Source organism: Pinus tabuliformis, chromosome X, assembly GCF_031772625.1.
Source record: "Pinus tabuliformis cultivar Carrire ecotype Pingquan chromosome X, CPIR1, whole genome shotgun sequence".
Taxonomy (NCBI): Eukaryota; Viridiplantae; Streptophyta; class Pinopsida; order Pinales; family Pinaceae; genus Pinus; species Pinus tabuliformis.
This window is the reverse complement of record NC_142308.1, coordinates 1,005,344,012-1,005,361,442: the sequence shown is the minus strand read 5'-3', so window position 1 is coordinate 1,005,361,442 and position 17,431 is coordinate 1,005,344,012. Positions and strand designations below refer to the sequence as shown.

General features: G+C 36.3%; 1 pseudogene; it reads right to left on the bottom strand.

Moving 5' to 3' along the window:
* Positions 1-2,988: 2,988 nt before the first annotated feature.
* LOC149143149 (potassium transporter 6-like) lies at positions 2,989-16,221 on the bottom strand (annotated as a pseudogene).
* Between the last annotated feature and the right edge of the window lie 1,210 nt (positions 16,222-17,431).

Sequence of the window (17,431 nt, the reverse complement as noted above, 5' to 3'; positions counted from 1 at the left end):
TGTGAAGAAGGACATCTATAACAGATGATGGGAAGTTCTCCTAGCTCATGTTAATTGTGGGAGATGGACATCTTACAGTGATAGGTGGCAGCCCTCCATGCCCTATACTGATCTTCATTGGAGCAGCACAGGAAGACCATAGTGGGCTGAAGTCCTTGAGTAGTTGAGGAGCAACAGTGGGCAGATTAAGAGTTGCTCACAAGTGGAGCTGTGCACAACTCGATGGGAGTCTCGATGTGTTGTTCACTTGATGGACTAAGGCACAACTAGTGAGTATATTTGATAGCCGAGGTTTAGTGGCCAGATGGACATGGAGCATTGATAGAGGTTGAGTTGGAGATCAAGGGCTGAAGGACCAGGCAGGTATAAGGTACGACCGATAGGAGCTAAGAGAGTCGACTACGTCAGCCAGATGGTCAGTGTATCTTGTATGGGCAAATTGGTTGTTGATGGACTGACACTAAGCCCTAGTTTTGTGTCTTGTATCAGTGGAAGTATGAGGGCCATTATCCCTGGTACAAGAGCCCTAGACTATTGTATTCTATGTTTATTAATATAGCGAATTTGGGATGAAAATTTTAAAACGTTATTTATATTCTATGGATGTGTTATTTACTGTTGTTTATATTCCGTTGTGCAAAGTAGTATCATTTAGATTCTTGGTTTAGTAGCATAAGATATTTTAAGATTCTAACCTAGACCCAAGATTGTGGAAATTCAACATGGTATCAGAGGGTTTCTGAGCTACTTTGAGGGATAGTGAATCAAGGTGTGCACAACGAAGAAACTTAGAGGGAGTTGTCAGTGTTTATATCATGGAGAAGAGGATTCAGTTGAAGACATGGAGATGTGGTCTTAACAAGTTAGATGGTGAGATGGGTTCAGAGTTCTGATGGATTGGTGGAGAGCCTCGAGAACAACAGTTTGTTGTAGTACATGTTGTTGATTGTGGACTTCCCATGACTTGTCATGGATGGTTTGGAAAACTTGAGGACTTCTTTGGCATGGACGAGATTAGGTTGATCAAGATGGCTTCATCTGATGGACTACTAGTTGACAGGCTAGAGTCTTCGTTGGATTGTGATGTTGAATATCTGAGATTGGAGGGATTTGTATGAGTGGTATTTGATCCAAGAGGATGAGTGCTTGTAGGACTGAGCTAGTGGAGATCATGTAGGTTCAAAGGGAGTCTAGACTTAAAGGGAGTAACCTTATGGAGGTTTGGGATCTTTAGGTTTAGATGTGATGAGGCAGAGGCACTACCAAGGTTTTTGGGTTCATTCTAAAGGTTATCCTGTAGTGATGGACACCAGATGGGCTAGTGTAGTCGCAGGACGATGATGGTTACTTCCTAGCCTTGGAAGTACCTCTCTCACTAAGATCGAGTGAGGGATTTTTTGTATCTTGGGAGGTACTCCAAGCCCCCCAGTGTTAGAGGGTTGGAGGTCAAAGCGCCACAATTAGGCTTGTGGGCTTGAAACTGAAGATTGGGGGTTTTGCACCCAATCATGTTTTGGGTAATTACGGAAGCACATTTCTACATGTGATGACATTAGATGATAGAGGGCGGAAAGGAGAATCCAAATCATCGAGAATCGTCGAATTCCAAGTTGTAGAAGTGGGGAAATGAATTTTTGAAGTTGGCAAATAATTACTAGTTTTCAATGCATGTAGGCTTGATGTAAATATTAGCCAATAGATGTGTCTCTTCATCTATTCGTTGGAGCCCCTCATTTGGCTATAAATAGAGGGTGAATTGGAGTTATTTTAGCATCCATTTTAGTGCAACTTCCTCTCAAGAAAGAGCTCTCAGATTGCCCTAGCCATAACGAGGAGGAGAGGCCCTAGACAACGTGGAGGAGGTTCGAGTTTCTGTGATGGAGGCTAAGTGAGCTCCAGGAGAAGTAGACTATCTTTGGGATGAAAAGAGGGCAGAGATTGTTGTTCTAGAGGCTGAGTAGCCTTGCTAGTGGGCCGACTTGCTTAGGGTCAAAACACTGTGTGTTGGAGTGTGTTTGGGCACCGACCTTTGCTATATATGGGGACCTTTGCTATAGAGTGGAAGTCAACACAGACTCTAAGGTTCTTGATAACTCGAATCACAGTCCCTAGTGATGTGTTGATGAGCCCAAACCAAATTGCCAATTTTTCACTATGGTAACAAAGAGCTTGTTCTTTCTGCTCCTCCTCCACATCACTCAAAACAAATTTTGTACTGGGGACATATCCTACTCCTTTCATCTTCCTAGATAATATCTTCAACTCCACATAAATTTGTTCTGTTTGTGGATATAGATAGTGTTAGATCTTCTAACCTAATTAGAAACTAACTTCTAGACATTGTTTTATGATGGTTCTATGTTACTAGAGGGTGTAGGGGAAGACTGTACATTGATTGATCCCTAGAAAAAGCATACCCTTATTTCCTATAGGCCTTGAAAAAGTTCTTGATTTGAAGGTGAAACATTTAAAATTTTTGGTTTGAAAATAATATTATGGGAGGTAAAGAATTCCATCCATTTTCTTTTGCTTCACTTGGATAATTTCCAATCTGAGGTACGAAGCTTGATTACTCAATTTTATGCTTTTAGTATTTTGTCAATTCCTCAATGTAAGATTGTAGTTGTGAACACTCTAGCTAAAGTTGCTTCTAGGATAGCTTCATTAGATAATATGCTACCAACTAATTTCTATTGAAATCCTTTTTAAGCCTTTAATCCCAAACAATGTCACTAACTTGTGGGTGTTCAATGACGATCAATATATTATCCAATTATTTGATTAGTGAGGGCATGTTTAAGCATGTAGTAATAGATGATGAAGAGCATTCAAAAGCTATAGACATTTGTCAAGACAGTATGGAAAATTTAAGACAGAATTCAATCCCCAAAGGAGTAGATCTAGAAAATTTGTAAATGTCAAAAAAAATAATTCTACTATGAATTATCACCCGATTAATTTGGGCACAGAAAAAATATATTTAGAACATCAACCTTGGAACTTGTTGTTAGAGTAGAAGAAACAGACTCCTGGTACTTGAGAAATCTCCATGTTGTCCAAAAATGCATGCAAATCTTTTATCTGCATTTTTCTTTCTAGTTCATATTTGTACTTCTTCTGTCTTCCATGATTCCAAGAGAGAATTATGGAAAGGAATATTTCTGAAATTACAAAGGGCACCCAACCTCCTTGTGGCACTTTATTCAGCATGGCAGTCATGTAGATGCCTTCTACAAGGCCAAAAATAAGGAAGAATGCTACTATAAATAAAATGTGTATGTTCCAAATGACAAGCATGACCAAGGTCACTAAAAATGTTGTAATAAGCATGACCCAAGCCACTACAACCCCTGCAACACAAAATTCCATTAACACTCTTAAAGTGATAGTATAAATAAAATGTGTATGTTCCAAATGACAAGCATGACTAAGATCACTAAACATGTTTTAATAAGCATGACCCAAGCCACATCAACCCCTGCAGCACAAAATTCCATTAACTCTCTTAAAGTTGGAGCCAAAGACGTAGGCATGCTTGTCCTCTTTGCTTTTTATACGTGGGATAATGCCCATTCCTCTAATTTTGCTGGCAATGTAGGCATGCTTGTCCTCTTTTCCTTTTATACGTGGGATAATGCCCATTCCTCTAATTTTGCTGGCAATGTAAGATTGTATAAAGCATTTTTTCTTTGTGCACTAATGAAATACAAGGTACATTTGTTTCAAAAAGAAAGAAACAAAGAAATAAGCACTTACCAAAGGCATTGGTGATTTGTGGCCCACCCCTAAAACCCACCACAATAGCAAGGCAGAGAATCATGAGGACATAGTTAACCTCTGGAGAGTAAATATGACCCTCGCTGTCTTATGAGGTATGAACAATATTGACTCGAGGGAAACACCAAATAGCCATTGAGTGTTTTATAATTGAGAAGGTTGTAGAAATCAATGCTTGACTGATAAAGTGGCAACGATAAAAATTGGCCAATACACAGCATTTGGTATTGACTTTTAGAATGTATCACTTATATGTCCTGGATTCTTGATCAAGTAAGCTGCCTGGCTAGCATATGTGAGAATTAAAGCTGGATAAATCATCAGAGAAAAGGAAATTTGTAGCAAGAAGTAGAAATTTGTTATGATTCTAGTCCAAGAAACACCCATAGAGCTTAGAAGCAGAAATTTCTCATGATTCTAGTTAATGATACACCCATAGAACTTAGATGGAACAATATTTTGACTATGGAAATCATTTGAACCTGAATAGATATCTTATTGAAGTGGCCCAAGTCAGCAAACATGGCCTCCGCATCTGTTTTAAACAGATAAAAGGCCAGCTAAGGTAGTGTCTCTCTTACTAACAAGTGATTAGAGGATATATACTGTGAGATATGAAATTAGTGTTTAACAACATAAGAAAAGATATTTCTTTGACTTGAAAAAGGTAAACAAATTCAAATTTTTAAGGCACACATTATAAAATATCTTGAATTGAGCACAAACCTGTTACACATAAGAAAACAGCTCCTAGCATCACCCATCCTTTCTTATGATTTTCAACAAAGAAATAGAAAATGTAGTGAGGTGACAATGCCTTGAATACACCTGGATAATGTGCTCCAATATTATAGGCCCCAATAATGGTTGTTGAAGAGAACCACATAACCATTATAGGGGAGAATAGGAAGCTCACTTTGGATGTTTCGAACCTTTGAAGCAAGAAGAGAAATACAAGAATTACAGCTAATACCAATACAACAACATCTGCATACAAAAGAGTCAAGAATTTTAGGGATTATAATGTCTAGCAGGGTTTTCAAGGAATCCATAATCAGTAGTATGCAACAAATTATATTTCAGACATACAAATACTTTGTTGTTATTTAATATGTTTGAACAACTCTCTAAATTGAAGGATATAGAATCTAGACAGATGCTATAATTTTGTATGTCAAAGGGTACATTATTGCTCTATATAATACTTACCCTGGCTCATTTTTGGGTTCTTTGACTGGATTCCTTGAATAGCTGAGAGCACTACCCAACTCAAAAATTTGAAATAACAAGAGTAAGATATAGTTGGAATGAAAGCATCAAAGAAATGATTTTATGGTTCACTAAAGTGAATAATAATATTTTTACTGATAATAATATTTAAACCTTGATTTCAAATCCTGTATTCAACACCATAGACTACTTTAGGAAAAGCATTGTGAATAATAATATTTACTGGAAATTTCACTTATTATTTTAAGAGTGTAAATTGGTTTGACGCGAAGTTAAATATAACCATGTGGTTGTTAGGTCGTTAAAGACCTTTCATTATGATCCTAGCTTTTTGAAAGAAAATAGTTAAAGTCTATTAGCTTACTTTGGCATGCACCGAAGAGAGGGCAGGCCCTACCTAGATGGGCTTGGGCTCATTAGTGAATTTCATAAATGGGTTATTGTTGAGACACCAGGCGTCCCTTGTTGGGATTCTCTCTTCTAGACAACATTCCAATTAAGAAATAAGAAAAATACACAACTTCAATGGAATAAACTCACTGTACTGTGAGTCAATTGGGGTTACATATGGTGGTCAGGTAGAATGGTGTTGGAAATAATACTGAGAGGGGGGTGAATCAGTATTATCAGATCAATAATTTTATTTCCCAAACAGATTTATATACGATACTTCAGTGAAGTGAACTAGCATCTACCAGCGAATGTTCTTAAAGAAACCAGTGTATATGCAGAGAACTTGTGATTCAGACAACTTATCATGTGTTGAACTTAAACCAGTATACCAGAGATTTATTATACAGTGTATTAAAAGTAGAATAGAGCATCACACATAAGCAACACACATGAACACCAAGATTTAAGGTGGAAACCCAATGTGGGTAAAAATCACCTGCTGCTGTCATCTCTGTCTTCTTTTAATAATAAGAAAATATGTTTACAATCTTGTACTGATGCAGACTCATACCAGTACGCAGGCTTCTACCCGCGGAAGGTTGCAACCTTTTCTCACTCTCCAGCTTCTACTGGAAGGGAGCTACAACCCCCTAGCTCTTGTACTAGCCAATATGTTTACTAGTACGTAGGTGCCAGCCTACAGATAACTCCACTCTTCCACCAAGGACCACATATCATGAATTTTGAAACTAGATACTCCTGGATCACAACACCACAATCTTAAGGCCACGTTTCATCAAATTTTCACACTGGACCCATCAAAACTTTTAAACTTAAACGGCATCAACCAATATTCAGTTAATCTGAACAATCAGATCATTGACACCAGAACACTATGTTGAACCCAGAACCTTGCATCATCATTCAGAACCAGCTGTAGCCTCAAAAATCATAAATTAGAGTGTATACGCTACTTCGTTGAACCCAACCTGTGTGTATATGCTACTTCCATGAATTAAACCTATGTATACCTTCAAAACTACTGCAAACATAAAATTTTGAATCAAGTCTGTACCAACCATCAATATATTGAATATCTACTGTCAACTTACAGAGCTTTACACGTGTAGGGATAGAGATCACTTATTCTCACTTATAGAATCAATCAATCAAATGACAACCTCCTTATGCATTCATTTTTACATTCAAATCTAAGAAGAGTTCATTGACAGACAACAGTAAAACAATAGAATTTGATCAGATAGATTAGTCAGATCTTAAAAGAAGCTTTTATTTTGTATACACTACTTGAAAGAATCGAACCTATGTGTACACACTCTTTGGCCGAGACGAACCTACGTACAAATCTGAAAATTTTGACTCAGAACTTTGTTGCAATTCCAGACATTAGACAAACACAGATCATGATAGATAACAAATAGAATAGGTGAAAAGCATCAAATCTAGTCTCACCCAATATTAGATCATTCAAGAATAAGTCTTTTAAAGTCTCATGATTCCTGATCCAATATTGAACTCAAGGTGCACATGAATATTTCAGATCTAGTCCCAAACATAACCCTGCAACATAAAATATACTTCAGATAGAAGTATTCCTTCAAATCTTATTTCTTGCACACATGGGCTAATGATCTTCTCTTCCTTATATACTCTTAGGCCTTTCTCAATACCTTGGACCAAAACCACTTAGGACCAATACCTTGGACCAAACAACTAGGATCAATACCTTGGACCAAATACCTCAGATCAAATACCTTGGATCACAATACCTTCAACCAAAAACTTGGTTTTCCAGCATGTACACACTTTTCCTCCTGTAAAAGTGCATGTGTACATTATACGCTTCTTTTTTTTTGTTAACTTGGGTGTATATTCTACTTGGACAAAGTGAACCAGCGTATACACGTCTTCCTTCATTCTTTGGAGTCTAATCTGTAATCCTTTGTTGTTGACCTGCTGCACTGTGAACTGTCATCTGAGTGAGTTTCCATCAAGGACAACACATGTATCATAATTCCAGCAATCTCCCCATTTGGACTTGATGGCAACAACAACACCAAGACACTCTCCCCATTTGACTTCAAGGGCAAAGGGTGGACCAAGATATTCTCTCCCTTTGGCATACATTATGTTGTCCATGCTCCCCCAGAGTACATGCTGAATCTGCAAAAATATTCTTCAAAAGAATAACATGACTCTATAACTCAACTAGGTGAGTATGACCTTCCTATCACCAATGACACATACATACATCCATCTCCCAACCAAGTGGGGATATACCAATTGTTTATACATGACAGAAATAATAAATATTACAACATCCATCCCATGCAAAGTGGGGATACAAATTACGTCATTTGTCCAACAGGACTCATTCAAATGTGTGAGAAGACATATCACACCCTAGACTTTCACATGACTTAAGAAAAAAACGGTATAAATATATGAAGCCATAGCTAGACTCAGCAATCATAATGCCATCAATGCATAATGCATGTGAAGGATAATGCTCCCCTTGAACCTGTGCTACCTGTGCATTGTTAACAAGTCAAAGATCAAGGCATCTTTGTTAGCCAGATAAAAATTAATGAACAAAGCATATCGATAGACTATAATCATCAACATTAGACAAAGCACCCATATCAAAGCCTGCCCCACTATTTTTCCTGTCTGAAAAACATATACACTCCTTGACCCATCAAAACCCACGTGTGTACGCGACTATACTTCATGAAACACGCATATAATAACCTTTCTCTGAAAACAAATTGGATTTAACAGCAGGATGATGCAGCAACTAGTCCCAGCTTTTGTCTGAGATAATCAAATGTTTCTCTAAGTAGTGGTTTAATGAATATATTAGCAACTTGTTCTTTGCAGGGAACATAATCCAATTTGACCTTTTGTTCAAGCACTTGTTCACGTAGAAAATGGTACTTGATGGGTGTGTGCTTGGTCTTGGAGTGCATGACTAGATTCTTTGAAATACTGATGGCACTTGTATTATCACATAGAATGGAGATAGGTGGAGTACATGTGATTTGAATGTCTTGCAAAGTTTGAATCATCCAAAGTATCTATGTGCAGTAAGATGCAGTAGCCACATATTCTGCTTCAGTTGTAGATAAAGCAATTGAACTTTCTTTCTTGCTGAACCAACACACTAACCTAGAACCCATATAGAATGCACCACCACTAGTGCTTTTTCTATCATCAACACTTCCTGCCCAATCTGCATCTATATATGCATGAATAGTAAGATCTGCATCTCTAGGATACCATAAACCAAAGTCCTGAGTTCCTTGAAGATATTTGAAAATTATTTTGACTGCCTGAAGGCGTCATTCCTTTGGATTTGCTTGGAATCTTCCACCTATTCCTACTGCATGCATGATGTTAGGTTGGGTACCTGTTAGATAAAGCAGACTGCTAATCATGGATCTGTAAGTTGGTTGATGTACTGCTATTGATTCATCATTTGAGCTATGACTACATCCTGTTACCCCTGGGGTACATACAGGTTCAGAATCTTCCATTCCATACCTTTTCAAGAACTGTTTGAGATATTTGGTTTGTGATAGAAAAATACCATCTTTAGTTTGTTGAACTTGTAGACCAAGAAAGTACATAAGTTCACCAGATAAAGAAATTTCAAATTCTTACTGCATTACTGAAGAAAAATTTTGACTCATGTATTCTTCATTGCTACCAAAAATGATATCATCGACATAAATAATAATAATTAGCAATTTATCAGTTTCAATCTTTCTATATAGATTGCTATCTGCAGAACCTTTTGTAAAACCTTGTTGGTGTAGATATTTGCCAAGGCAGTAATACTAGGCCCTTGGAGCCTGTTTCAAACCATAGACAGCCTTTTTGAGTCTGCATACAAGTTTTGTATCATTTCCAAGAATAAATCCTTCTGGCTGTTCACTATAAACTTATTCTTCTAAAGCTCCATTAAGGAAGGCTGATTTTACATCCATTTGGTATACTTTGAATTTCTGAAAGCAAGAGCAAGAAACGTCCTTATGGATTCAAGTCTGGCAACAGGTGAAAAGGTTTCTTCAAAATCTATACCTTCTTGTTGAGCATACCCTTTACAAATAGGTCTAGCCTTGTTTCTAGTGACTTCTCCATTTTCATTCAACTTGTTTTTGAATATCCATTTAGTTCCTATAATATTTTTATCATGAGGTCTAGGAACTAATTCCCAAGTATCATTTTTTCCAATTTTCTCAAGTTCTTCATCCATGGCCTTCACCCAACATTCATCTTTGCATGCTTCACTTACATTTTGAGTTTTAGTGGAGGATAGTAATGCTAGATAGCTTGAGGTCCCTACAATAGTTCTTCTTGTCTGTACACTTGCCTCTTTTCCCTCTAAAATTAGAGTTTCTAGATGATTTTTCTGAACATACATGGACGAAGCCTTTTCTTCTACCATTATCTCTACCTCTGGTGCTTCATTGGTTTCTTTTTCAATATCATTTTGATTTGATGTGTGAAAATAATCCCCATCTTCTTCATTGTCATAGTCTTCTGTTGATTTTATCTATTTTGGATTTTTGCATGCTTAATCAACTACAACATCAATGCTTTCAATAATTTTCCCAAGTATTTTATTATAGAATTTATATCCTTTAATTCTGGAAGAATAACCAAGAAGAATACCTTCATCTACTCTGGGTTCAAACTTACCAAGTTTTTCATCAGTCATTTTGATAAAACATTTGCTTCCAAAAACTTTAAAGTATTTTACATTAGGAGTCTTACCATACCAAAGTTCATGTGGATTTTGACTGCTATTTACCTGAACATTTTCTTTGTTGAGAATAGTCATGGCAACGAATGCAGCTTCACCCTAGAAGGTTACAGGAGTTCCAGATTCATATAGCATAGCTCGAGCCATTTTTTGAACTGTTTTGTTCATTCTTTCTACCATACCATTTTGTTGAGGAGTCCTAGTGGTGGAGAATTGCCTTTTTATTCCACTTTGTTCACAAAAGTCAAAGAATTCATCTGATGTAAATTCCCCTCCTAGATCAAATCTGAGGCATTTGATTTTTCGATCTAATTCATTTTCAACCAAAGCTTTGAAGGCTTGGAACTTTTCAAATGCTTCATCTTTATGCTTTAGAAGATCTATCCAACACATTCTGGAAAAATCATCAATCTCCAGGAGGTGGTATTTTTCTTGATGGTCCACATAAATCAGTATGGACAAGTTCAAGAGGCTTACTAGCTGACCCTTCTTTTTCCATAAAGTGAAATCTGGTTTGCTTACCGTCTTGACATGGTTTTCATATTGTATTTTTTGGGATGCTAATATCTGGAATATCATGAACAACCTTGAGTCTGCATGATTTTATTATTTGAGAAAAGATTAGATGTCCCAATCTTCTATGACACAGCCAGTTTTCATCGTTTTTTCTTAGATAACACTGTTGTTGTCCTCCCTTGAGTATGTATCAGTTGTTTGGAGTTCTTGTACCTTTGATCACGGTCTCTCCTGTATCAAGCTCACGAACAACACATCTGTTTGATTGAAACACCACTTCATTTCCTTAATCACACATTTGCTTGAAACTCAATAGGTTATGCTTTAAATCATCTACATACATAACATTTCCAACTTTAACCTTTTCTTTAAAGAAAATAGAGCCTTTACCTTTTATGACAACATGAGTGTCATTTCCAAATGAGACATTCTTTTCCTTTTCTAAGGCATTATATGACTGAAGCTTTTCTTTGTAACTTGTCATGTGTTTTGAACATCCACTGTCGATGTACCACTGATTTTCTTGTCCTTTTGCATACAATTCTATACCACATATTTCTGTTTGAGATTCTTTCCTTCTCCATATCTCGGGATTTAATGGTGTTTTCTTTTTTTGAGATGTTTGCTGAAATTTTCTCCTGCATTCATATTCTTCATGACCAAAGTTGTTACAGATTGAGAATTCTATTTCATTTCCAAGAGGAGAAAAGTTATTATAGCAACTTCTCTTGATCCCTATTACATTCCTTTGATTTCGTGCTTCTCTAGTCATAATTGTTTTGTAAGCAATGCATTAAGCATCTTTGTGCTCAAAATTATGACATGAAAAACATTTCCCATTAAAAAAGTTCCCGCGACAATCAAATCTATTAACCTGGTGATTGTAGTTTCTATTGATATTTATCTTTGGGGAAAATTGAGTATGATTTTCCTGAGGTTGGTTGTGGCTTCTATTCATCCTTGGAGTAGATCGAGTATGATTTACCTAGTGATCTACTTTATGCCTTTGATGACAATTGTCATACTGTTCACTGGTCTTTGCTGCATCAAGATAGCTTTTGTTGGAGGTTGAAAACTTCTATGATTGAGATGCTTCTTCAGTATATCCAAGACTTGTCTTTATCAGAGGAGAATGCTGAAATTTGATAATTTCATTTAAAGTTTCAGATCCTTTAGCAAATCTAAGATTGAGAGATTTTGTTTCCTCAAGATGCTTTCTTATACCCACAATTTCAAATTCTAGTTTTTCATTGTGTTTTTCCTTTTCAGCAAGTTGGTATGTCAAGGTATCTATAATCATATTATTTTCTTCTAAATAGATTTTGAGTTTAGATATTTCTTCACGAAGGTCTTCCTCTTCTAAAGCATCCCAAAAATTATCATTTTCATAAGCCATGAGAAGTCTATAATCATCACTATTAGATAAACCATCATTATCCTCTTCTAAACTATCCCAAAAATCATTGCTCTCATAAGCCATGAGAACTTTGTAATATTGTTCAGTTTCATCTTCATCACTATTAGATAAACCATCACTATCTTCATGAGTATAGTAACTCCTTTTATTCACAACTTGTTTTCTATTCCCTTTTGCATATTCTTAAATTCCTTTTTCATATTTATCTTTATGAGGACATCTAGTAGCATAATGACTAACTCTACCACAAGCAAAGCATTTGAAGGGTAGCCTAGCTCTAAACCTTCCAGAACCCCATCAAAACTTCTTGACAAAGTTTACCTCATCTTCTTCTTCTGAAATATGTCCCGATTCATTGTGTTCTTCCTTTCTTATTGCTGAAGCTTTAAATGTGGCTTCTCTCATATCTTATGGTCCTCCTTTTCTCATCTCGAGGGCACTTAAGATTTCGTGAAGCTGTGTCATAGTGATATTCTACAGATCCTATTTTTCTTTGATGGCAGACACTTTGGATTGAAATTTAGCAGACAAGGATTTCAAAAATTTCTCAACTAAGGTAACTTCCTTTATTTCTTCACCTAGATTCTTCATACAATTAACAAACTCATCTATACATAAGAAGTAACTAGCTATACTTTCATCACTATGCATATTAGGAGTTTCATATTGAATTCTAAGAGTTTGAAGTTTAACACGTTTTACCTGAGAGTCTCCTTCGTAGCTCAGAATGATTTTGTCCAATATTTCTTTGGTTGATTTGAGCTGCATGACTTTGACAAACTCTGATTGTGACAAACTTCCTGATAAAGTATTGACAGCTTTGGCATTGGTTTCATATTCGTTTTTACCTACTGCATCTGTAGGAATTGTTGTTGGAAATGTATATCCTCCTTCCAAAATTTCCAAAACATCCATTCCAAGCAATTGTAGATATGTTGTGGTTCTTATTTTCCAATAAACAAAGTTGCTCCCATCGAGTATTGGCGGTGTGATGGATCCCATGCTCTCTTGATTATTCATGTTGATGGATCTCCCTTCAAGCTATCAAGCTTCTTCTCAAGGACCTGCTCTGATACCAATTGTTGGAAATAATACTGAGAGGGGGGTGAATCAGTATTATCAAATCAATAATTTTATTTCCCAAACAGATTTGTATATGCTACTTCAATGAAGTGAACTAGTGTGTACAAGCGATTGTGCTTAAAAAAACCATTTTATATGCAGAGAACTTGTGAATTAGAAAATTTATCATGTGTTGAGCTTAAACCAGTATATCAGAGATTTATTAGATAGTGAAGTAAAAGCAGAATAAAACATCACACATAAGAAACACACATGAACACCAAGATTTAAGGTGGAAAGCCAATGTTGGTAAAAACCACCTGTTGGTGTCATCTATGTCTTCTTTTAATAATAAGAAAAATTGTTTACAATCTTGTATTGGTGCAGACTCATACGAGTACGCAGGGTTCTACCTACAAAAGGTTACAACTTTCTCTCATTCTCCAGCTTCTACTAGAAGGGAGCTACAACCCCCTAGCTCTTGTACTAGCCAATATGTTTACTAGTACGTAGGTGCCAACCTATAGATAACTCCACTCTTCCACCAGGGACCACATTTCATGAAGTTTCAAACTGGATACTCCTGGATCACAACACCACAATCTGAAGGCCATGTTTCATCAAATTTTCACACTGGACCATCAAAGCTTTTAAACTTAAACTGCATCAACCAATATTTAGTTAATCTTAACAATAAGATCACTGACACGAGAACACTGTGTTGAACCCAAAACCCTGCATCATCATTCAGAACCAGCTGTAACCTCAAAAATCATTCATTAGAGTGTATACACTACTTGGCTGAACCCAACCTGTGTGTATACGCCACTTATGTGAATTAAATCTATGTATACCTTCAAAAGTACTGCAAACATAAACTTCTAAATCAAGTCTATACGAACGATCAATATACTAAATAGCTACTATCAACTTACATAGCTTTACATAGGTAGGGATAGAGATCACTTCTTCTCACTTATACAATCAATCAATCAAATGCCATCCTCCTTATGCATTCAGTTTTACATTTAGATCTAAGAAGACTTCATTGACAGAGAACAATAAAACAACAGAATTTGATCAGATAGATTAGTCAGATCTGGAAGGAAGCTTTTCTTTTGTATACGCTACTTGAAAGAACCAAACCTATGTGTACAAGCTATTTGCTCGAGACAAACCTACGTATAGATCCGCAAATTTTGACTCAGAAATTTGCTGCAATTCCATACTTTAGACAAACCCAGATCATGATAGATAACAAATAGAACAGGTGCAAAACATCAGATCTAGTCTCAACCAATATCAAATCATTCAAGAATAAGTCATTTCAAGTCTCATGATTCCTGATCCAATATTGAACTCAAGGTGCACATGAATATTTCAGATCTAGTCCCAAACATAACCCTGCAACATAAAATATACTTCAGATAGAAGTATTCCTTAGAATCTTATTGCTTGCACACATGGCCAAATGATCTTGTCCTCCTTATATACCCTTAGGACTTTCTCAATACCTTGGACCAAACGCCAATACCTCGGACCAAATACATTAGATCAATACCTTGGATGAAAATACGTTGGACCAAAAACTTGGTTTTCCAACATGTACGTGCTTTTCCTCCTATTAAAGTGCATGTATACATTATATGCTTCTTTTGTTCTATTAACCCACGTGTATATGCTACTTGGACAAAGTGAAGCAACGTATACTTCTCTTTCTTCATTCTTTGGAGTCTGATCTGTAATCCTTTGCTATTGACCTGCTGCACTATGAACTGTCATTTGGCTGAGTTGCCATCAAGGACAACACCTGTATCATAATGCCAACAAATGGTTGTTATCACCCCAACCCAAGTTTAATTTCATGTGAGTGATATGATGATGAGAAATGTTGTGGTAATAGTCACATGCCTATGTATATTGTTGTATTGATCCTCACTCTCACCCTGAAACTTGAGAAAGAGAATGATTTCCCTTAAAATATCATTGTATTTGCACTCCTTAATGAAAGGGATGCCTACCCTAAATATTATGCTCTCATTCAAGTCTTGAATCTTGTGAAGGGTAGTGCTGAATAGGTTTGGTTACACTCTTTCAAAAAAGGGTTCAATGCAGATGGACGAATGAAGTTTTTACAGAGGTAAAAGATGAACCTGATATTGCAGGCATCAGTGCTCCATCTCCAATTACCATGCTAGTGCCAAGCATAACAAAGATTAGAAAAATTCTTTGAGCAGTTGAACTTTTCTCAATTACCATTCTAGTGCCAAGCATAACAAAGATTATCAAAATTATTTGAACAATTGAAATTTCCTCAAGCATTTGCTTTGTCCTGGAGGAAACATCCTGGACATGTCCTTTACTGAAAACTTTCAGCCTTTCATCTGATAGTAAATGGTGAAATTGTTCACCAGTACTTTTCCCAACAATGTTCACATGTTGACATAACAAGGAGTAGATTGCAAAAGTACCACCTGCAAACAGAACCTGGGTAACATATTAAAATTGAATTCAGTGGTGCACAAGAATTATAGCCTACTTGTTGTTCTACTTAATGTTAAAATATAGCCATCTGAACAACTATGAATCTTTCAAATATATTGGATTGGAGTAAGATAAATTTGACCAATTTTGTTCACACAACAACAAAAGAAGTGGGCCTTAAACATTGTTTTCTGAATTATATTAGAAGACCCAAACAAATATATATGTACTTAAAACAGTTTGCATAAAATCCTGCTTAGAGAACAGAGATAACTCAAAATATTGGGCACTGGTTATGGCTGGGGAAAATAGTTTGCATAAAAGCTTGCTTAGAGAACAGAGAAAACTCAAAGCCTTCAATATAGATTGATTGATTGAAGAATGAGGAGAATAACAACTATTCAACCCAACCACCCAAACTAAACTCAATTCATAGAACTTAAAATACTATATAAATAAATAGTTAAAAGGGCCTGAAGTTACCTTCCCCATGATCATCCGCTCGGAGGACAATGAAAACTTACTTGACCAGGCTTATCAATGTTAAAGTTAATCACCTACTTTGTCTCATTTCCTCCAACTCTCCATCTATAGCATCCAATAGTATCTTGATGCACATAAAAGGAGATAAATAACCATTCAATTCTATCCTTACCCCACTGAATCATGTAAACTGTAGCAGAAAATTGTAAAAGTTTAGCCTTTTCAGCATGTGAGTCTGCATGTGATGCCTCTATTAGTGAAAATGGTTGACTTCACAATATACCAAATGCTCTGTCTCCCACTTTAAGCATTCTAGTATTCTACCCTCCCCTTCATCTCCCATTCTTCAGCCTCCACTACTTAGTGTCTCCCCTCGGATTCACTTCACTTCTGTGACCAAATCTTGAAACAAAATTTTTGTGCATTCAACAACATTTTCAACATCCCATAATTTCCACTTGCTGAAGCAATCTGCAATGTTGTTCTACCATCCTCATCAGCATGGTTACAACAATTATGTAATCTAAGTATTTGTTTGACATAATTTACATAACCCTTCACAACTAGATGGTGAAGCAAGAAGTCTCCAATGTAAACAACTTTCAGCTTGGCATGTATAATAAACTGTGTTTTCTGCGATGCAAACTAGTCATTAGACACCTTATTTGGTAAGTCATTTCCATCCATTTTGCAGTTAGGTGCCAATGTAGTATTTATAAGAAATCTATCCTTTGAATGATGGAACTCCTCTGGGATATCCTTCATTGGCTTTAATATTATTTCAAAAGAAAAATAACCAAGTGGGGATATGAAACCATTGGGAGGCTTGACTAGAAATTTATCAGTAGTAGAAGTCTTCACCTTGAATGCAATAGGCATGGTGTCGATCAAACTCTTGAGGTAAATTGTTGTCCTACATTTGCATCCTACTTCAAAATCTATCTTCACCTCATTTTCATGCACTTGAACAAGCCTGTCCATCTTTACATTTGCCCAAACTATCAATGCAGAAATTTTGTTCTACAAGCCTACGAATCCATAAATGAGATTGTCTAGAACATTATGTTCCAAAGAGGGTGAATTTAGGGGGAATCCAACTTAAATGATTATAATAGATCCATTTGAAACTCACAGACTTGGATTCTTCTCAGGCTGGATGAATAGTTCACTTTATGCTAAACATGCAGAGGGGGAGATTTTAAAGTACAGAAAATATGTCTAGATACTATTTAGAAAACCTGTAAGCTCCAAGGAGATGATTGGCATATACCGATATGTTA